This window comes from Chiloscyllium plagiosum, chromosome 4 (assembly GCF_004010195.1).
Source record: "Chiloscyllium plagiosum isolate BGI_BamShark_2017 chromosome 4, ASM401019v2, whole genome shotgun sequence".
Classification (NCBI taxonomy): Eukaryota; Metazoa; Chordata; class Chondrichthyes; order Orectolobiformes; family Hemiscylliidae; genus Chiloscyllium; species Chiloscyllium plagiosum.
In genome coordinates this window covers 103,995,553-104,018,300 of record NC_057713.1, presented here as the reverse complement: position 1 = coordinate 104,018,300, position 22,748 = coordinate 103,995,553, and the positions used below count along the sequence as shown (strand labels likewise).

The 22,748-nt window shown below is 40.6% G+C and overlaps 1 protein-coding gene across 8 annotated transcripts in view; it reads right to left on the bottom strand.

The window, feature by feature from the left end:
- LOC122549286 (calcium/calmodulin-dependent 3',5'-cyclic nucleotide phosphodiesterase 1A-like) overlaps positions 1 to 22,748 on the bottom strand; it is a 650,398-nt gene that overhangs the window by 252,039 nt on the left and 375,611 nt on the right. The gene's annotated exons all lie outside the window — the stretch shown is intronic.

Below are 22,748 nucleotides of genomic sequence, written 5' to 3'. Positions count from 1 at the left end.
CATAACAGGAATATACTTTCTCTGGATTCTTGTTATCTCATTCCTGAAGGCTTCCCATTTTCCAGCCGTCCTTTTACCTGAGAACATCTGCCTCCAATCAGCTTTCAAAAGTTCTTGCCTAGTACCGTCAAAATTGGCCTTTCTCCAATTTAGAACTTCAACTTTTAGATCTGGTCTATCCTTTTCCATTTTATCTTGTCTTTGAGTCTTTCAATATTATATACCATCCCCTACACCCACCTCCATCTGGTGTTAATTTTCTTCTGAAACAAATCAACAGGAGGTACTTAAAGATGTTATTCTTTCCAAAGTACCATTCCTACAGTTTCAGGCTAAAATAAGGGTGATCACATCATGGGGTGTTACTGTGATCTGACAATCCCACAGTCCTACCCTACCATGCTATTAAATTTGCATTTTAATCAAGTTAGTTTGTTGACTTTGGTAAATGGCTTTTTATGCACTGACTACAGTCATTTTGTACCCTTGAAACTGCAATGGTATCAAATTCAGCAGCGCAAACAAAATCATGAACAATTTAAACAATTTTTTATAATTCTTTCACAGCATGTGAGCACCACCGGTTGTGCCAGCATTTGTTGCCCACTTCTAATTATTGTAACGAAAAGGATGTGGTGAACACCTACTTAACTGTCACAGTCCATTTAGTATTGAATTTTCTGAGGATAGTCAAGAGCTTACCACATCACAGACCAGCTAAAGACCATAGCTTTCCTTTCCTAAAGGACATTAGTCAAACAGAGGGGCTATCACAATGATGAATGATCATTTCATGGCTGTCATAACTGAGGCTAACTTTCAAATCTAGGTTCATTAATGAATTTTATTTAACAGCGGACAGCTGCCCAGGTGAAACCATGGCCCCAGTTATATGAGCCTCTCAATTACCAGTCAAGTGGCATTGTCACTATGTCATTGCTTCTTGTAACTACAGTATATGGATAAAAAGCATGCTGGCAGTTTTGAAGAATAGGCTTCTGCTAAGATTCTTCAGCTTGTCGGGGACAAAAGACAAGAAGGAACTTGCACATTTTCCAACTTCAGATTTCAAGAATCTAATGGATGTCTTTCCCCTATCATAGCATTAAAAGCAGAACCAAGCACTTTGGTTAAGTGGGTTCCATTCTTACCTCTGAATAAGGAAGAGTTCCAAATGTTGACACATTAGCAGTAAAAGAATGAAAGAATAACACCGGGTTATTTGAACTCAGATTTTGAATAGCAACTTGCAGACTAGAGTCCAATATCAAATTTGTGCACAAAAATCTGAGTTTTCACTCCCGCAGGAGAGTTGCACGGTCAGTCAGTGATGCCATCTTTTAGTTATGTAAAACAATGTCTTGACTGCCCTCTCAGATTGACATAATATTCTCACAGCACAATTTCAAAGAAAAGAGATGTTTATTCCCAGTTGTCCTGGGCAATAATTAACCCTGAACTATCATGAGTAACTGGCTGCTGCATTTCCTGCACTGTAAATATGACTACACTTCAACTGTTCTTCAAAACTGAAGTGCTTTGTAATACAATTAAATTATGCAAGATGATCAATAAATGCAATTTGTTTCATTATTTCTTCCTTTACTTCCTAACTATCCAAACAAATGACAACTTATTTCAGGAATAATTGTTTCTATGCTGATATGAAGTTTTCAGAGAGGAGATATTTTTAACCAGCCTCTGTAGACACATAGTGACACAGCTTTGGGGAAGGTCAGACTTAAACTCAGACCTCCTGGTTCAGAGGTAGAAACACTACCATTGTTCCACAAAAGCAATTACAGCAGGGGGCAAAACTACTATCTGCTGAATATATCACAAACCACAGCGAAGGCAGATGCCATAACTATCAGGCCACACCACCACTGGACATAGTCTAAGGGGAAGCTGTCTACAGAATGTAGGACTATCAAAGAAGTGCAAATAATTAGCTTGTGTGCAGAATTTAAACATTGTTAAAAAGAGCCATTATGCTGAAATTTTTCATCTTGCACGCATCAGAAAACTTACTTTAGAAAGGCAACAACAATTTATACAGAACCTGAATAGGGTACTGGTTAATTGAATTATGGTTGGCATCAAAACACAACAGGAGGTTTCCTAGTGAACTGTTTAAATTCAAACCAATCAACTCAATTCTGCTTGGTCTTCTCATGCTGCCTAAATTGCTGTTTCCTTTCTAAAACTGGTTTCTTCTGCTTCAGTTCCAATAACTGCAAGTCAAAAGGCTTTGAGTTGATGTCTCTTTTCAGTGGGCAGTATCCAATATGGCCTTCACAAAGCATTTCATCGATCTCCACCTCAGGCAGCTATAATTCACCAACAAGATGATCAATCCCTCCAACTAAATGTGCAGAAAAGCAAAAGTGGTCAAATGGCATGTTTCCACACTGTAGGGACTCTATGATTCTATGATTCACATGCCAGAGGAATCTGAAGGCATAAAACCCATGAGACAAAGAACAAATAGCAGATCAAAAGAGCACAAGAGATCCAACAATTTGCATACAATAATGACGTATGCAATTTCTTCAAAGTAATCTGTGTCCCAAGAATTTAAGGACTCACCCAGCTCGATGAGGTGAGTTCATTAAGGACAGGGAAGCAGTGAGTACTCACTGGAGGGAATAATTTAATGAATTCCTTAACCAGGTCTCCATCTTAGACTTAACACCCTTGACACTATTCCTCAATATCCCATCCCTGGTGAGGATGGAATTTATACAAAATTTTGAAACACAGTAGATACACACAGCTGCATGTGAAAGGAGCAGAGCATGCTGGAGGCTTTCACAAATGCTGCGACTGATTATATTCAAGATGGGAGATTGCAGCAAGTACAGGAAGAATCGAACTGCTGACTGACGATCACTCAAAACCAGCTTTCAAGGGCAGGATTTATCATTCATCTGCCTGACACCAGATTTACACAGTAACTGCTTTAATGTGAACCTGGTTATCACAAGGCAGAGGAAAGCCTTATTCATTCTCTAAAAGGTCTGTAAAGACTCTTTCCCCAGTTTCTACACTGTGACACAAGCTGCCTTTAAAAACGTGAGGCTGGATGTGACTCATGCTAGCAACACAGTCACTTACACTCCCTGCTGATAGTATCAAGTGGTTAGAATAATCTTCAGTGCTGAGTTGCATACAACAGTCACGTTGATGAGCAGACAGCAGGAAGTTTCTGTTCTACCTGCATTGCTTCAACTGGGAGAGGCTAGACCTTGCACTTGTTCATATATATTTCCATCTCCGAACCTTGTAATGATTCTGATTGTATTATTAATCTTTGAAATTTTCAAAAAGAAACTCACATCACAAACAGTAATCATGAGGCTGCAGAATTGCTGGAGAAAAGAATGAGGTTCACTATTGTATCTTCAAAAGGAAACTTTAAATCTTTACTTGGCTCACTATATGTGAGACTCTAAGGACCATAACGACATGAGGTACTCCTACCAGCTTTTGAAATTATGAAGCAAGTTGTGATAAACTACTGGAAATAAAAGCAAGGACAAAAGCAGACAAACTAGTCAGGTATCAAATCTTGACACACAGAGGTATAAACAGATCAGTTAATCCTTCAGAAACATCTGGAGGCTGCTGTGGGTGAGTAAGAGCAACATAGTCACATTTAGAGAATCATGTGTATCTGTCAGTGAATATCCCAGACTTCTGTTATCAACTTTGGCTATGTCCTTTATTCTCAGCAAGACACCACCCCAACAGAGACGAATAAGCAGTGGATAGAGTTGTGGGAGTGGGGGTAGTGGAGGAATGTCCATGGAATTCCTCATTTCAAATGAAGAAGGTAATCATCTCCTGATTACTGCCTACCCCTCTCGCCTGTTGAGTTAGTGACTAAGAGAAAGAACTGAACAGAGCAAGGAATTATATTACATTCAGGATGAGGGAATTGGAATGCCCAGTACCAAGAATGGTAGTCCACAGACCAAAGTGCCCTCATCGACATTGCTGTCATTTGTGTCTTGTGTTAAATATTGAGACATCCAGCAAGCTAGAATAGTCTTCTTTACCCCATCCTCACCAAACTTCTTGCTATATATATCTATGTCGAAAAGGGTGGCGCTGGAAAAGCACAACAGGTCAGGTAGCATCTGAGGAGCAGGAGAATTGACGTTTCGGACATAAGCCCTTCATCAGGAACTATGACATTGATAAACATTTCTACATCAACCTCGATAGGAGCAACTGATATTCCTTATGGAGATACACCCCACCTTCTGAATGAGCACACTGTCAATCATAACATACAACACAAGCATCACACTCAGAATGGCAGTCTGAGACAGCTTTAGACACTCAAAATATCTGTGAGGACCTGTAGGTGTCCAACAGTAATCTGCAATCTCAGGATTAAGCACATCCAACACCCATAGAGTCAGAGTTATATAGCACAGGCATATAGCCTTCAGTCCAACTCATCTAGTTTCAGTTGCCAACATTTGGCGCATATCCCTTTAAACCTTTCCTGTTGATGTACCCATCCAGATGCCTTTTAAGTATTGTAATTGTAACTGCCTCTACCACTTCCTCTGGTAGCTCATTCCATACATGCACTAGTCTCTGTGTGAAAAAGTTGCTCAAGCCCCTTTTAAATCTTTCCTCTCTCACCTTAAAACAATGCCCTCTAGTCTTGGCCTCTCTTCACTGGGAAAAAAGACTTTAGCTATTCACCCTATCCATGCCCTTCTTGATTTTAGAAACATCTATAAGATCACCTCTCAACCTCCAACACTCCACAGAAAGATGTGCCAGCCTATTCAACCTCTCCCTAAAGCTCAAACCCTTCAATCCCTTCAAAATCTTTTCTGAACCCTTTCAAGTTTAACAACATGTTTCCTATAGCAGGAAGGACTGAACTGAATGCAACAAACATGGCTTCACCAATGTCCTATACAGCAGAAACACGATGTCTCATCTCCGATATTCAATGCATTGACCAATGATGACAAGCATATCAAATGCCTTCTTCACCACGCTATATCCCTAGGTCTCTTTGTTCAGCAACACTCCCCATGGCCCTAACATTAACTCTAGTAGCCTTGTCCTGGTTTGCCTTACCAAACTGCAACACCTCATCTGTCATACCTCAGCCTATTGGCTCATCTGATCAAGGACCCATTGTATTCTCAGATAACCTAGTTTATCAACTGTTTTGTGCCATCTACAAATTTACAAACCATTCCTCCTGCATTCTCGTCCAAACCATTTATATATAATGAAAAGTAGTGAACCCAGCACCAATCCTTGGGGATTCCATTGGTCACAGGCTTCAAGTGCAAAAATCAACCCTCCACCACCACTCTCTGTCTCCTGCTTTCAAACCATTTTTTAACCAATTGACTAGCGCCCTGGGATTCCATGTGATCTAACCTTGATAACCAGCCTTGCTGAAGTCTGCATTGACAATGATACAGCTCTGCCGTCATCAATCTTCTTTGTCACCTCTTCAAAAAACTCAATGAAATCATTGAGACTTGATTCCCTATGCATGAAGCCATGTTGACTCTCTCTAATCAGTCCTTGACTTTCCACATGCATGTAAATCCTATCCCTCAGAATCCTGTCCAACAACTAAACCATCATTAACATCAGACTCACCAGTCTATAGTTCCCTGGTATCTTCTTGCCACCTTATTTAAATAATGGCAGCACATCAGCCACCCACAGTTTTCTGACACCTCACTCGTGGCCTTCAATGATGTGTCTCAGCAAGGGGCCCAGAATCTCTTCCCTCACTTCTCACAAAGTTCAAGGATACACCTGATCAGATCCCAAGGATCTATCTTTATGCATTTTAAGACCTCAAGCACCTCCTCATCTGTTATATGGATAGTTTTCAAGATGTCACTATTTATTTCCCCAAGTTCCCTAGCTTTTATCTACTATTAAGCCAGATGATTAATTCTGAAAATATGGTGATGCTACACCACTAGTAAAATAAAAGACAGAATATAGGTTTTCTTTAATCAAAAGGTACAAGTTAGAAAATGTACAAACTGGTATAAGTTGTAAACCTGTAATGATCCAATATGAATTAAATAATCATGTGTATAATGTGGAATGTAAACTATTTAAAGATGATTAGGTAGAGATATGGGTGAGTAAATGGATAATTTTTGATTGGAAGTTTGTCATCTGTATAAATACTATAAAACCATTGTACCACAATCAAGCTGTTCTTCACATTTACAACCCCCAGGCATGCATGAGAAAATGTTTAATAAAGTAACCCAAGGCTGAGATACTTGTATCATCAACAGTCACAGGTGAGTTGCTGAAAGACTGGAGGTTGGCTAACATGGGGCCACTAATTAAGAAAGGTGGTGAGGAAAAGCTAGAGAGCTATAGACTAGTGAGCCTGACATCAGTGGTGGGCAAGTTGTTGGAGGGAATCCTGAGGGATAGGATTTACATGTATTTGGAAAGGCAAGGACTCATTAGGGATCAGTAGCATGGCTTTGTGCATGGGAAATCATGTCTCACTAACTTGATTAAGTTTTTTGAAGTAACAAAGAGGATTGATGAGGGCAGTGCAGTAGACGTGATCTATATGGACTTCAGTAAGGTGTTCAACAAGGTTCCTCATGATAAACTGGTTGGCAAAGTTAGATCACATGGAATTCATGGAGAACTAGCCATTTAGATACAGAATTGGCTCGAAGGTCTACAGAGGAGGGTTGGTTTTCAGACTGGAGGCCTCTGACCAATGGAGTGCCACAAGGATCGGTTCTGGGTCCACTGCTTTTCATCATTGATAAAAATATTTGGATAGGAAGTATGATTAGTAAGTTGCAGGTGACACCAAAAGTGGAGGTGGAGTGGGTAGTGAAGAAGGTTACCTCAGACTACAATGGGATCTTGAACAAGTGAACCAATGAACCGAGGAGTGGCAGATGGAGTTTAATTTAGATAAATGTGAGGTTCTGCATTTAGAAAAGGCAAATCAGGGCAGGACTTATACACGTAATGGTAAGGAACTGGGGAGTATTGCCTACCAAAGAGACCTTGGAGTGCAGGTTCATAGATCCTTGAAAGTAGAGTCGCAGGTAGGTAGGATAGTGAAGAAGGCATTTGCCATGTTTGCCTTTACTGGTCAGTGCATTGATTTTAGGAATTGGGAGGTCATACTGCTGCTGTTACAGGACATTGATTAGGCTACTTTTGGAATACTGTGTGCAATTCTGGTCTCCCTGCTATAGGAAGGCCATTATGAAACTTGAAAGGGCTCAGAAAAGATTTACAAGGATGTTGCCAGTGTTGAGCTATAGGGAAAGGCTGAATAGGCTAGGGCTATTTTCTCTGGAGCATCAGAGGCTGAGGGGTGACCTTATAGAGGTTTATAAAATCATAAGTGCACAATAGGGTAAATAGACAAGATCTTTTCCCCGGGCTGACAGAGTCCAAAACTAGAGGGCATAGGTTTAAGGTGAGGGGGGAAGATTTGAAAGGGACGTAAGGGGCAGCATTTTCACATACAGGATGTGTGTGTGTGTGTATGGGACGAGCTGCTGGATGATGTGGTGGAGGCTGGTACAATTACAACATTTAAAAGGCATTTGTTTGGGTAGTGGAAGGGTTTAGAGGGACATGTACCAATTGCTGGCAAATGGGACCAGATTTATCCAGGATATCTGGTCAGCATGGGCATGTTGGACTAAAGGGTCTGTTTCCTTGCTGTACATCTCTATGGCTCTGAATTCTGTCCAGTCTAAGAGGAAATAAAGGGTTAAGTTCAAACTTCTGATGATGCCACGATTCAGATATATCTGGATCTTTGTGAAAATGGACTGTGAGAGTGCTTTTTTTATATAGATTATCGGTCATTTCACTGGAACAGAGGCCTAATAGGACACATTTGAACCTCAGACCTGGGACTCAAGGTCTTTTAAAGAGGCTTTAGAATGCATGCTGGATGGGAGCCAGAGGTTGATCCAACGCATCAGACTCAGATAACAGGCCCATATTGCTGAACCAGAAACAGGCTGAATTGAAATAAAATGTGTACTCAAACTCCAGCTGGGACCCAGAAGTTTAAACTGTGCACTGGTGTATCGGTGTCAGGTCGGGGATCTGAGGCAAACGTGGTCCCAGTCTGACTGAGTCAGGCACTCAGCATTCCGGCTGGGAACCAGAGGTTTGACAAAGACCCCGAGTCAAATTGACAAAACTCGGGCTTGGTGTCTGCATAAATGTTCATAAACTCAAAAAACAAAACTAAAGTAATAAAGGAAATGAAATTATTTTTCTTACCAATTGATGAAGAAGATAAATAAATAAATATTGCTTCTCCAGGGCATAACCTTCCCATTCAAGAGGTTCCTAAGATGCAGTTAAACAACTTTTAAACAACCTTATGGAGAACGAGATCAGTCTCCTTTAGAACCTAAGATGTTTGAAGCAAAAGGGGATTCTTCAAATGACAGGCAGTTGACAAAGCCAAGATAAGTGGAGGCAAAATCCCCTGTCCCCTGTGTACTGTAGCTGGTGTTCCTGGAATGTAAAACATTGAATGTAAAACAATTTGTATCCCTCACTCCCAATAGATGAAAGATTGAAACATAAATTTAACTCTCAGGCTGGTAGAAGTGTTTAGGAGGTGAACAGCTTGGTTAAAAGAAAGCATAACACCTTGTGCCAGGATGATGAGTTTGTTTTCATATTTTATTGTAACTAATCTTTTCTGCGTGAACGTGCACTTCTTGAATATCTTCAATCATTGAACTAAATGTTAACCCTCTATGGTCTGGTCTCAAATGTGTTTCTGTTCTTTGGTTGTTCAATGTAGCCTTACATGTATTTTGTATTATGGGTGAGATTTTAAATTTCAACTTTTTTTTGTTCCTTTCCTCTGGAGCTCAAGATCTGGAAATGGTTTCTAATTTGAGATTATAGTTTATAGGAATTCATATTTCGAAGGTGGCACAATGGTTAGCAATGCTGCCTCACAGCGCTGGGGACCTGGATTTGATTCCAGCCTTAAGGGGCTGTCTGTGTGGAGTTTGTATGTTCTCCCTGTGTCTGCTCGGTTTCTTCTAGGTGCTTCAGTTTCCTCCCACAGTCCAAAGGTGTGCAGGTTAGGTGGATTGGCCATGCTAAATTGTCCTATAGAATCCAGGGATGTGCCAGCTAGGTGGGTTAGCCATGGGAAATACAGGATTATGGTTCTGGGTAGCATGCTATATACAGTGGCTTCCCGCCTCAGGTGACTATCTGTGTGGAGTTTGTACTGCGTGGGTTTCCTCCCACAGTCTAAAGATGTGCAGGTTAGGTGAATTGGCCATACTAAATTGCCCATTGTGTTAAGTGCATTAGTCAGGGGTAAATGTAGGGGAATGAGTCTGGGTGGGTTACTCTTCAGAGGGTCAGTGTGAACTTGTTGGGCCAAAGGGTCTGTTTCCTTACTGTGGGGAACCTAATCGAAGGTGTGTAGAGATTTGATGTGTTTATGGTGTATACTTTTGTCAGTTTAAAATATGGAAAGTTAAGTTGCAGATTTAGGTGTAGTATTTAATACTGGGATTTTATTGTTTTATTACGACTCTCCCTGACAAGGAAAAGAGTTGCATTGGAATGCAAAATGACTAAAGGATCATGAAGTTGTTATTCATGGTTATTAAAACAAAATTACTTTCAATTTGTTGTTCGGAGACAGGTTGTCAAATGTTTGCTTGTGATAATTTCTCTCTTACTTTTTTAACCACAGCCATAAAGCTATAGTGATTGGAACCAGGTGAATCTCATTGGTTAACAACCCCAATCAGGGAGCCCTGGCTGACCAATATAAACAGGGGAATCAGAATCTCCTCACTTCAGGGACTGACTCTGAGCTGGCTGGCTACAGCCAATGAACTGTGTGCATGTAAATACAGGGTGGCTTGGTGATGGGATACTGGCCTCTGCAATTATTTCAAAATCCACTTGAACAAAGAAGAAATAAGGCAAATTATTTAAGTTACCTCTTTTCCTTTCAGAAATTTACTATTTTGTATTAGTTTAAAGGGTTTTAAATAAATGGTTAAGTTTGGAACTTCTAGGATTGAATTGTCAAGTTTGAAATTTAACTTTCTAGCCAGAGTCAATTTCCAAATAGTAATATTTTAATTTGGGTGATTTTTTAATTCTGGAATGTGAGATTTGCTTTAAGTAAATATGTATAGGTGTGAATTGGTTATTTCGGGAAAATAAGGACAGATTGGAATTTTGGGAAACTGGAAGAGTAATCTTTTGAACAAAATTATCTGAAAATATGTTCTGAAATCTGAGCAAGCTGATTTCAAGAAATTTGAAACTATAAGGTATGTATGTTTTGAAAAAAAGTTACAGTACATGGCTCTTATCTCTGTACAAAAGGAGGAGGGAGTGATTATGTAATTATGTCTAAGAATTTTGGGAAATGACTTCATGAATTTATGACCAATAAGCTGTAAATTTTGGGTTTTTCAATTAGAGATAATGAACCTGTTCTTCCTGAAGTAGGATGGATGGATTTTTATTTTAGTTTTTCAGATATGGTAAGGAAGCTTCAAAGGTTTCTGAACCTATCTACAGGCTTCAATGTCACAGCACAGTAATGGACTGAAAACACTATGCCTTTTCACAAAGAATCGTTATTAATCAAACAAAGCCATTGATTAACAATTTGCTGAAGGATAAGAGAACTGTTCATAAAAGACACTAAATATATTGAAGTATCAGGCATTTTGAAACCACTAAGCCTGGACAGACACAAAAATTATAAAAAGGACTGATATGAGACTCACATGGGTTAGCATTCTAAAATATTTAATATTAAAGGGATTTAAAATAAAATTCAAATTTAAAGGGATTCTGTGAAGAATAAAATTTGTTTGAACACTGACTTGGTGTTTTCAAGGCATGGAAAGAAAATTGACTTGTTTTTGAATTACAGGGACACAATCCTTTAGGTCAGTTGTTTTTTGGAATTTGGAATTTTTTGGATTTTGGAATAAATGACATTTTCACAGTGAAATTAAGAAAAATTACCTAACAGCAGATGCATGTGTGAATAATACGAGCGCTGAGACACAACTGAAGCCTGCCAGTGCTGGGCCAGGCCGCCATGTCGCATCTGAGCAATGTGCTGCAAGTGGGTTTGGAGTTGGGTCACCTGTTCACACACTAAACTGATACTCCACATTCCAAAAAGAATTTCGGAGCTTTTTGGTCTTCGCAATTTTGGATAGAGGATTGTGTACCTGTAATAACTGAAATATTTAACTTGGAAAAGTATGTAGAACGATTTATTTGGTAATTGTTTTTAAAAAGTCACCTATGGGAAAGAATGAACAAACCAAGCATGTTATTGCATGGAATCAAACAAATATAATTGCTATTTTAAAGATATCATGAGACTGTAAAGTTTTTCCAGAGCTAATGAATGAGAGGATTGTAACTAGGTGAAGGTGTAAAATTTGGAGAGAAAGTGTTTGAGGCTGGAAGATGGTGACAGAAATGTGGCCCAAACAAGAATTAGAATAATGTGTCTTGGTGTGATTCAGTAGAGCATCGATTGATGTTAACATACAATCTAGTGAAAGGGTAGCTTTGATGACAGCACTAAATGGATAGCTTTCTTATGCTGATGTTTTTAAGTCCTTCCCATTCATTTGAAGAGAAATGAATTTGACAGTCAGACCCTGAGACATTGGGTGCTACATTAGGGGTTAGGATTAGGATTAGGCTACGTTAGGATTAGGGGTCCATATATGGAGAGTTAAGTAAAAACTTTGCATCTTTTCATAAGATTATATGAAAGTCATGGGCTACCGCTTAAGTGAGAAAATACTGAAACTAGTTCAGAAAGGGTGCAAAATATTGCACTGAAGAACAGGTTTCAATCATGCAGCCACTGGACGAACAACATGGCATGAAACGGCTAAAGTGATCAAGAAAGTAAGGGAACCTCTTCATCAACAGGACAATGACATTTGTGCTTTAAGAAATTGATATTAAAACAATTAAGATAGAGTTAAACCTGTTAGTTTTCCTCAACTAGGAGGAAGTAATGACTGTAGATACGGGGAAGTCCGATTTTCCTGCCACGTCATTTACTGCATCTGTTGCTCTCTGTGGTTTTCTCTGCATCAGGGAGACCGTGCGCCAACTTGTGGAATGGTTCGGGGAACATCTCTGGGAAATGCAACAAACAACCCCACCACCCAGTGGCCACCCACCAAGGAAATGCAAATCCTGGGCAGCCTCCACCGCCAAATCAAAGCCACCCACCAGCTGGAGAAAGAACGCCTCATCTCTGCCTCAGGACCCTACAACCCCATGGCATCAATCTTGACTTCATCAGTTTTCAAATTTCCCCTCCCTCCCAGATCCAAACCTCCAAATCAGCACTGCCCTCTTGAATTTTCCTCCAAAGTGTTTGGGCCCAAGGAAGGCAAATGGAATTAAGCCACAGATCAATTATGATCTTACTGAATGGCACAGCAGGCTCCAGGCATTGAAAGCCTTAAAGCCCATTATCCAAATGGTGAGAGGTTACAGAGAGCTCTGTGTGTCCGAATACATGAACACCAAAGGCTATAATGCAGATACAGCAAGTAATCAGGAAGGCTAATAGAATATGTTTTAATCCAAGGGGAATTGAATGTCAAGAACAGAGGCATTAATGCCTGGAGCCTGCTGTGCCTTGTTTCATCTGCCTTTCTTGGGCCCATATCCCTTGATACCCTTGCTTATGAAAACCTCTGTCTCCAATTTCAATTTACCTATTGAATAAGCATTGAACCACATTGGAGGAAGAGTTCCAAATGTTCTCTACTCCTTGCATATAGTAAAATGCTTTCTAACATCTCTCCTGAATGGCCGGCCCTAATTCTTGGAGTCAAGATTAGAATGGTGCTGGAAAAGCACAGCAGGTCAGGCAGCATCCGAGGAGCAGGAAAAATCGACGTTTCAGGCAAAAGCCCTTCATTCCCTGGCAAAAGTCCTCCAGGGTTACAATATCCTTCCTAAGATGTGGTGCCTGATCTGCTCAGTGTGCTCTAAGTGGGGTCTAACTCAGGTTTTGCATAATTGCAGAATAACATTTAAGTCTTTATGCCCTAGCATTTAGATATGAAGGCCAGCATTCCATTAGCCGCCTGGACTATTTTCTGATCTTGTTCATGGTGTTTTAAAGAGCTATGCACCTCCACCCCCAAATCATGTTGGACATCCATTGTATTTAGCTTTCTGCATTCTACAAAAAATATCCTGATTATCCTTTTTTAGGTCTGAAATGGATAGCCTCACACTTGATTATATTAAAGTCCATCTGCCACAGCTTTGCCCATTCACCTAATCTATCAATATCCTGTTATGCCCTTATCAATATGGTCTACAATTTTTTAGGTGTGTCAATAACAGTTGAAAACACCTTAAATTAAACTGCTTGTAAAATGGAGTGACATCAGCAGGGAAAGAGATGACTCAGTGAATCATTTAAATCTTGTTTTTTTTTTCTCTATTTGGATATTAGACTAATAAATAGCTATGTCTAGATTAGAGTGGTGCTGGAAAAGCACAGCGGGTCAGGCAGCATCCGAGGAGCAGGAAAATCGATGTTTCAGGCAAAAGACCTTCATCAGGAATCATCAGAAGCCCTTCATCAGAAAATATTTGCCCGAAACATCGATTTTCCTGCTCCTCAGATGTTACCTGATCTGCTGTGCTTTTCCAGCACCACTCTAATCTCGACTCTGATTTCCAGCATCTGCAGTCCTCACTTTTGCCGAATAAATAGCTATGATAAGGTATCCTAGAAACATAGCATACCTATCCTTTGCCATGCAGATATACCTCCAGGGTACCTTTAGCCCTGAACAACCACATGTGCAAGAAATATCATCAACTGGAATTCAAGCTTTGGATTTCTGGGCTTGGCAAGGTGGGGCATCTGTAAGGCCAAAAAATAATCCCTTATCCAACAGTTGTGTTCTCAGGGGAACAGTGTGAAAATCAGAAAAATAAAATAAGAATTTTTTTATTTCAATTTCACTGCAAACGTCCCCTCCAGGGTATAATCTTAGATGGTGTTTCAGATGTCACGATGATGCTGAAACTGAGGTAGCAATTGGCTTGCACATTTCAATAAGCATGCTATGAGGAATCCCATTCTCAGCAGTCTGAGTCATCAGCATCATTAGGATAATAGGGTGCAGCCAGAAACAGATACTTCACAATTAAATGGCAACATATTGAAGTGAAGCTACATAGAGATGTACTACAATGATCAATTGGTGGATCATCAAAATTTTCTTTAGCATTTGACTCCAAGATTATAGAGTGAGAAGCTTCACAGCTCTAAGTAATTTAATCTGAAGGGAAACTTCAACTCTGTTACCAAGACCATTAACTTCTACCCTTGCCACATCACTCATTTCATTGCCCAAACCTATGACCAAATCCAGATGTGACACCTTTGCTTGCTGCTCTACCATCCTTCATCCTCATAGCAACTATTCAAAATCCTGTTGCATGAATTTCTCTCACTTCCCTTTCCACATCAATCAATATTGGCTACCAACTTCCTCGTGATTTGGATTAAATGAACAAAGAACTATCAAGTGATCAATGAACATGGTTATTGTGCTTTCAATTTTTATGATAATAATGTAATAGATTCAAATTTTCAAATGTCTATAGGGCCAACACACAAAAAAATGGAGCATATTAGATTGGAATGGATTTAAATTCAAGTCCTAAAGGGGTAAAATGTCAATATATAATTGACAGATTATCAAAATAAAAAGCTGGCAATTTATTTTAAAATATGTTTTGACAATCTATACTTTGCAAATAAAGTAACACTTGCCTTTACAATTTCATGGTGTTGCAAAGAATGTTAAACAATTATCTTTCAAGTGTGTCCTTTTCACTTATTTCCATTATAGAAAAAATTGCTGTCCCTATCTCATTTAATTTACAAGACACAAGCAATTTGATGCAATATTTTCCACTTATCTGGGTGTGTGTAGTTCCAAAAACACCAAAGAAGCTGAACGCCATTTGGGACAAAGAAGCTCATATGGTTGGCACTCTCACCACCTCAGGCAGATCATTGTTACAATTTGCATGATCTACAAGATGCAGTGAAGAACTGTCAAACTTCTTGACAGAATCTCACAAATTAGTGACAGTTACCAACTCAGAGGGCAAAGCCAGCAGGTGCATGGGAACACCGGCGACAGATTATCTCGTAAATTATACACCATTATTTAGAAATCATCTGCCATTTTTTCACTGGCACTATGTCCAGATCCTGGAATCTCTCTCAGAACAAGGCTCAGAGTACCTTCACCATAGCCTTTGGAAGGGCAATTGGGGTAGACAATATCACTATCAAGGCCTATATTTACAACTAGGAGAAAGTGAGGACTGCAGATGCTGGAGAGCAGAGCTTAAAAATGTGTTGCTGGAAAAGCGCAGGGTTGGGACTGAGAAAAGGTGGGGGGAGAGGAAATGAGAAAGCTGGAGAAATCTGCATTCATCCCTTGTGGTTGGAGGGTTCCTAGACGGAAGATGAGGCGCTCTTCCTCCAGGCATCGTTGCTATGGTCTGGCGATGGAGGAGGCCAAGGACCTGCATGTCCTTGGCGGAGTGGGAGGGGAAGTTAAAGTGTTCAGCCACGGGCGGTTGGGTTGGTTGGTTGGTGCGGGTGTCCCAGAAGTGTTCTCTGAAACGTTCCGCAAGTAGGCGGCCTGTCTCCCCAATGTATAGGAGGCTACATCAGGTGCAGCGGATGCAGTAAATGATGTGTGTGATGTAGCCTCCTACACACTGGGGAGACAGGCCGCCCAGTGAGTTGAGCCAGATACTCTAGTCCCTGACCTGTGCCTCTCAGCACAGTTGCTCAATGCTGACACTACAGTCAAAAGGGAAAGATTGTTGCCAAAGTTAAAAACTAATCCAAGCAAAGAAAATGCAGCTGATGTAGTATTCTGGCAGGCAATTACTTGGTCAGACCTGGATGGATATTAACCAGTTAAACCATGTTAAAGTATAGAAGAATAAAGCTTATCCTATAAAAATGGACCTGGGCAATCAAAATACTCTGTGAAAACCAAGAATTAGCTAGTAAAAGGGAGCATTAGGCAACCAAATGTTGTTGGATAGACTGAAATACATTGTAAAAGCCAAATTTGAGATAAATCATTTAAGCAATGATTTAAATCAATTTTATACATATCATGCTTTTTTGAGAGCTTACTTCAAACTGTTCATTCAACACACCTAATGTGACTCTCAAAAGAGCGTACAAGGGAATAAAGAAATAGTGCCAACACCAAGCATTTACCGTTTGGTTTCTCTGTGCTTTTACAAAGGCGAATCCCCCACCTATCCCCCAGACCCAAGCAGGGAAAATGGTATTAGCTTGCCTGCAGCTTCAATGCTACTGAAGGGTCTTGGGAAGGGAAAGGAAAATGTTGTGCCAATGGAAAATGCCTTACTGACCTCTGCCAACACTTGAATAGGCCTTGTTGGAGAGGGATTACATTGAGTTGGTACTTATTAGGGCCCAATCAATATGGCCTGGCCACCTCACCAGCCCTCAAACCTGACCAGTAAGACTGTGTGTGAGAACACAACACATTCACTTAACGGTCACTCTAGACATACATGATTATCCTTTACTGATCAATCAGTTTCTGCCCCCAAAATCAAAATCCTTTGAAATTCTTCCTGTCTTAACTGATGATTAGAATCTTGAGGAAATGTGGTAAATAGAATGAATTTTTAATCAATAATCTTAAGTTTTTGATTAAATTGTAAGCAATATATATTTGGTTCTGAATCTTTTGGGGCTTTGATCCTTAAGTCAGGTTTAACTTTTACATAATGATTAGATTAGAAATCATGGGGCTAATTTTCCTATGAGGTCAACTTTTACATGATGATAAAGCTTACCAATGATTATTGTGTATAATTAGCTCTATACAAACAGCTCTTGGGGCAGGGTTTCGTTGTGAACTAATGATGGTTATTACTGCACATGCACAATGGTCAAAATGTCAGTCAAGTAAGTTGTGAAAGGCAGGATCCTACAGTACAATCTACAAACAAAGCCTAGCAACACAGTTGAAAGGTAATTAAGGATGAGGACAGTTAGCAGAATCCTAAGATTTGAGTTGCACTGAGAAAGCATATCTTGTATCGCAGCACTCCGATATAACCATACTCAGTGGAAAAGTAGTTAAGATACTGCATAGCAGCCCAGAGATCAAATGCTTGAAAACTCAATTTGTTCAAACACAGGGATCGTGATTTACAATTACCCGACTGCCAATGAAACTGATGCAAGGAACACAACTTCACACTGCCTGTTCATTTCCATGACTGAGCTCAGATGAAAGCTGATTAACCTGAAACATTGATGCTATTTCTCTGTCCAAAGAGCCTATTGATCTGCTGACAATTTTTGACATTTTCTGCTTTCATTTAAATCTCTATTATTTTTAATCTTTAAAGAAGAAGTGCATGCAATAGCTCAGTTAACTGGTTGGAAGAAATCTTCAAAGCAATAAGAAACCAAATTAATGGAGGGTGGTCAGAAAAATGACTGAGGTTCAAGTGATGGTGGTTTTAATACTGGAGTGTTAAAAGGAGAAGTGAGGTGAATTTTCTAATGAGGGGGCAGAGGTCTTTCAGAAACTTGCTAAGGAACTGCACAGTAACATGGAGACAGTTACAGTGGAGGATCAATGATCTCAGTGGTCAGAATAAATATGTATAATTTATAATTGTCACATGCTACCATCTGCACCACCAAATGTCACACGCTGCTCCATGTGCCACATGCCCATCAGTAAACACCCAAGTTCTGGGGAGGTGATAAATGAGCATTATCATTGGACTATTAATCCTGAGATCCAGGAATGTTCCAGGGACCCAGGTTCAAATCCCACCATGGCAGATAGTGAAATTTGAAGTCAATGACAATGAATTCATGATCAATCGACAGGAAAAACCCGTCTGATTCACTAATTCCCTTTAGGGAAGAAACCTGTTGTCCATACCTGATCTGACCTACATGTGACTCCAGACCGACAGCAATGTGGTTGACTCTCAACTGTCCTCTGGGCAGTTAGGGATGAGCAATGAATGCTCACCCAGCCAGTGATGCCCTCATCCCTTGAATGAATTTCTTAAAAAATTAAGGCTAATGCCTTGTATTCATAGGTGGCACCTCTCACAGCTACTGCTTTCATTGCAAGTTCTCACAGCTTTCGCATATCACCAGCAATAGGTCTCCACAGGTACATTCTCCAAACACAGTTAAAACACATTCATCAATAGACTTCGTCCATGGTTGCAGGACAAGATAGCCCATGATAGTAGGCAACAACGAGTCAGCTACGACATGTCTTCAACACCTTGGAAAACACGGCACTCAACAATATTATAGCAACAGGCACGGTGTCCGTACAAAATTCTTTCACTGAAGCCAATGAGTGAGATGGTATTTTCCTGCTTTATGCAACTTCTCAAAACACATTTCATCATCATCCTGTAATCTAGTATGAAGAACTATTCATAGCTCATATAACCTTTCACCTCTTGATTTCTCCACAACCCCAGTTCCCAGACCCCAATCCACCCTATGCTGCATTAGTGCCTTCCAAACTGCTACCTCCAAGGAAGAAATACCACCACTTGAGTTGACATGTAGACATGGCACCAATTTTAGAGTTGGATTATAGAAGTAGAATCTGCTCACAGTGAGTCACTAAGCATAACTGGAATACAGCTTGGGACGGGAAAGGAGAGCATTGATACCAAATCCTGGAAAAATGAGATTGCAAATGAGTTCTATTTAGGATTGTGAATCAGAGCTTCAAAGGAGTTCTGTGACCATCAGATTGGTGAAGAACAGCTGATGGGCACATTGCTTCTGACTGAGGTGCACACAGGAGAAAGGTTCTCTAAAGAGGCCTTCAATGGACATTGATCCTATTCCCCCCTCTCTGAGTATCTTACCTTCTCTACTGCCCACAGCAGCTATATTTGCCTATGATCCTGACAGCCAAAAGAAGCAACAACTTTGGCTCATGGCTAAATGCAATAAGGGTACACTGAGAATCTTCCATAAAGTAAATCAAACATCCCTCCCTGTTCCTCCAACACACCACCATAAATATTCCAAAAGCACTTCACCTAAAAGTTAAATTTTGAAGTCTTCAGATAGCACAGCTGGGGAGGGCTTTGTAGTTGGAGTGCATGTTTAAGAGGTGTCCAAAATAGCAGCTCAGGCATCCATGCTGTATTACAAGCAATTGCTGCCACTATCAGCTCGCTTTGCATACCTCTAACAGATGCTCAGGGATCCCACACTAATATCCTCCACAATATAGAATTCAATGCCAGACGTCATCAGGCACCATCTTTATCATCACCCAGCTGCCACAGCACTGCAACCAGTTGGAGTGCAAAGACAAATGTTGAGGTCCAGGACTTCAAATCCCATCACAGCAAGCTGTGAAACTGATTTCCACAAAGGAAATAATGTGCTGCCTTCACTAGGATGGAGGACCATGAAAGCTGCCATCTTGTTATGGGACACTAACTGCTTCACTTGCTCCCCTCTTTCACAGGAGGGAACTTCCACTCATTCCAGTTTCTGCATACCTGTGACTCCGATTTTATCCAAGGTGGTTGCTGTGGCTTAGCAAGCCTCTTGCGCCGACTCACTGTGACTCACTTAGTCATTGTGCATTTGTGGGACAGTGATGTCACAACATTATGTCACACAGTGAACAATGGATTTCAGAAATTTTAACAAAGAATTTAAATCTCTGCAACTGCCTCATTCGTAGTTTGTTAGTTGCTGAGTCGATGCAGACTTGATGAGCCAAAGGGCCTCTTAAATACTGTATACTTCTTATGCAGGTGGGTGAAATGCAGCAGTAGATTCCCAACCCACACTCCCTGGAATGCACTCCGCAGTAAAATATGCTTCGAGTTTGGAGCCCACCCGGTTATCATAGCGAGACCGGGTTCACAAAATCCACTGAGCTCAGTACTGGGTCAAATGGATAAAGCCCACCCTCCTGTGGGTTTATACCTTAAGACCATTAGAATTAGGAGTGGAAGTAAGGCCATTTGGCCCATCGAGTCCATTCTGCCATTTAATCATGGCTGATGGGCATTTCAACGCCACTTACCCGCACTCTCTCTCCGTATCCCTTAATTCCTTGCAAGATTAAGAATTTATCAATCTCTGCCTTGAAGACATTTAACGTCCCAGCCTCCACTGTGCTTCGTGGCAGTGAATTCCACAGGCCCAACACTCTCTGGCTGAAGAAATGTCTCCTCATTTCCATTCTAAATTGACCCCCTCTAATTCTAAGGCTGTGCCCATGGGTCCTAGTAACCCCGCCTGACGGAAACAAATTCCCAGTGTCCACCCTTTCTAAGCCATGCATTATCTTGTAAGTTTCTATTAGATCTCCCCTCAATCTTCTAAACTCTACAATCTCAGGATCCTCAGCCGTTCATCCTTATGTTAGGCCTACCATTCGAGAGATCATCCCATGTGAATCTCTGCTGGACATGCTCCAGTGCCTGTATGTCCTTCCTGAAGTGTGAAGCCCAAAATTGGACACAGTATTCTAAATGGGGCCTAACCAGAGCTTTATAGTCTCAGTAGCACATCACTGCTTTTACATTCCACCCTCTTGAGATAAATGACAACATTACATTTGCTTTCTTAATCATGGATTCAACTTGCTGTGGCCTATTCCAGAATTGAAACTTACTGTAACCCGGTGTTCCAAGTCACAATGTAAAGCATGAATACATTTGTATTATTCAGGATGTATGTGGGTTGCAAAGCCACTGCTGGCTTCAATCATCTGCATTAGAATCATACAGTACAGAAGAGCCCTTTGGCCCATCTGTACTGCCTTACAATTACCTTCAACTCATAGTTCAGTGTTAGGAAATTCCACAACTGCAAGTGACAGGATTATTCAAATCTCACAAATAACCAACTGCAACCCTATTCAGCCAGGTAAAGATGGTAGAGCTTTCAAATGGCCAATGTTCACCAACATACAGTCACTAAGACAACCCTCTTGGATCTAAAGCTGTTTTCCTGAACAGGCAGCAAAAGAAACAAAATCTTGCAAAAGATGGGACCTTCTGGTGGGCCTCATTTCCACCAAGTGGTGAGTGGCTAATGGTGGATGGTATGCCTGCTTTCATCAGGCTGTTTAAGGGCTAGGGCCCAAAGAAGCAACCCTGTATCTACTTTTCTGCCTTTACCCTCACATTGCTTCAGATGGGCTTTTACACAGACTTAGACAGAAACTGAAGACGAGCCCAGGACATGACCAAAACTAATCCTCACTTCACCACTTTGGTTTTCCCCACTCAACCAGAAACATTTTCAGCTTGTCACATTTTACATAGTTGCCTTTAATCAATGTTTATTCATTATAAAATCTTTAACCAAGAACTGTGATTGCCATATATATGTGTGTGTGTGTGTGTATATATATATGTATATATATATATATAAAATGATATATATATATAAAATGTAAACTAAAATGATAGATTTGAATACATACAGGATGAGGGCTAAACTTAGCCGATTTCCCTTCAATCAGAAAAAGGGTGACTAGATGCAAAATGTTAACTCTGCTTTCTCTCCACAGATGGTGCCAGAACTGCTGAGTTTCTCTCGCACTGCTTTGTTTGTTTGTTGTTTCAAATTTCCAGCATCTCAGTTCTTTGTTCTAGTTTAGTGTTTAACTCCACTGCTACATCTCTTCCAGTTATGCCCACCTTGAAGAATTTCTGCTTCTCTCTCCGACAGGATTTCAGTTCTTTCTTATTGATCACTGTCATTATTTTTGTTGTCATGCCCACCTGCAACATTCTCTCTCCACCTGGACATTAACCTGAACTTAACCTGCTCGATGAGAACTGTCAAGTTGACACTGGTCACCTTATTTTCTCTGACAACCCCCTTACCCATTCAAACCTATCTCCCTCTGGACTGACTGCACTCCCTGCTCTAAGATCCAACCTAACTTTGTAATTAAGGAGAAAGTGAGGACTGCAGATACTGGAGATCAGAGCTGAAAATGTGTTGCTAGAAAAGCGCAGCAGGTCAGGCAGGATCCAAGGAGCAGGAGAATCGATGTTTCGGGCATGAGCCCTTCTTCAGGAAGAAGGGCTCATGCCCGAAACGTCGATTCTCCTGCTCTGTTTAACTTTGTAATTAAGCCTGACAACATGGGTTGTTGACTGGCGAACCTACCTGACATTGCAGAGCACCAGCCTTCAGGCACCTTATCCTTTCTGCCCCTGGCCCATGATCCCACCATAGAGTTTCAGGTCATTGTGTCCACAACGGACAATATCCTCATCTTATCTGGGAATCTGGAGACACTCAAACCCTAACCCTGTACAGACCGCTTCTACCTTGTCATTCCAAAGAAGGGTGACTGGACCCAAAACATCAACTGTTTTCTCTCCATGGATGTTGCCAGACCTGCTGAGTTTCTCCAGTAATTTCTATTTTTGTCCAATTAATCCAAACTTGACACAGATTTTGTAAAGCAGAAACATCTCAGATCTACCTAAACTACAAGTACAGGATAATTCACCTGCTCGATTTCCTTTTTAATTGATAATTCTGAAAAAAATGGCCATAACATCTTAAAATCAACAAACGT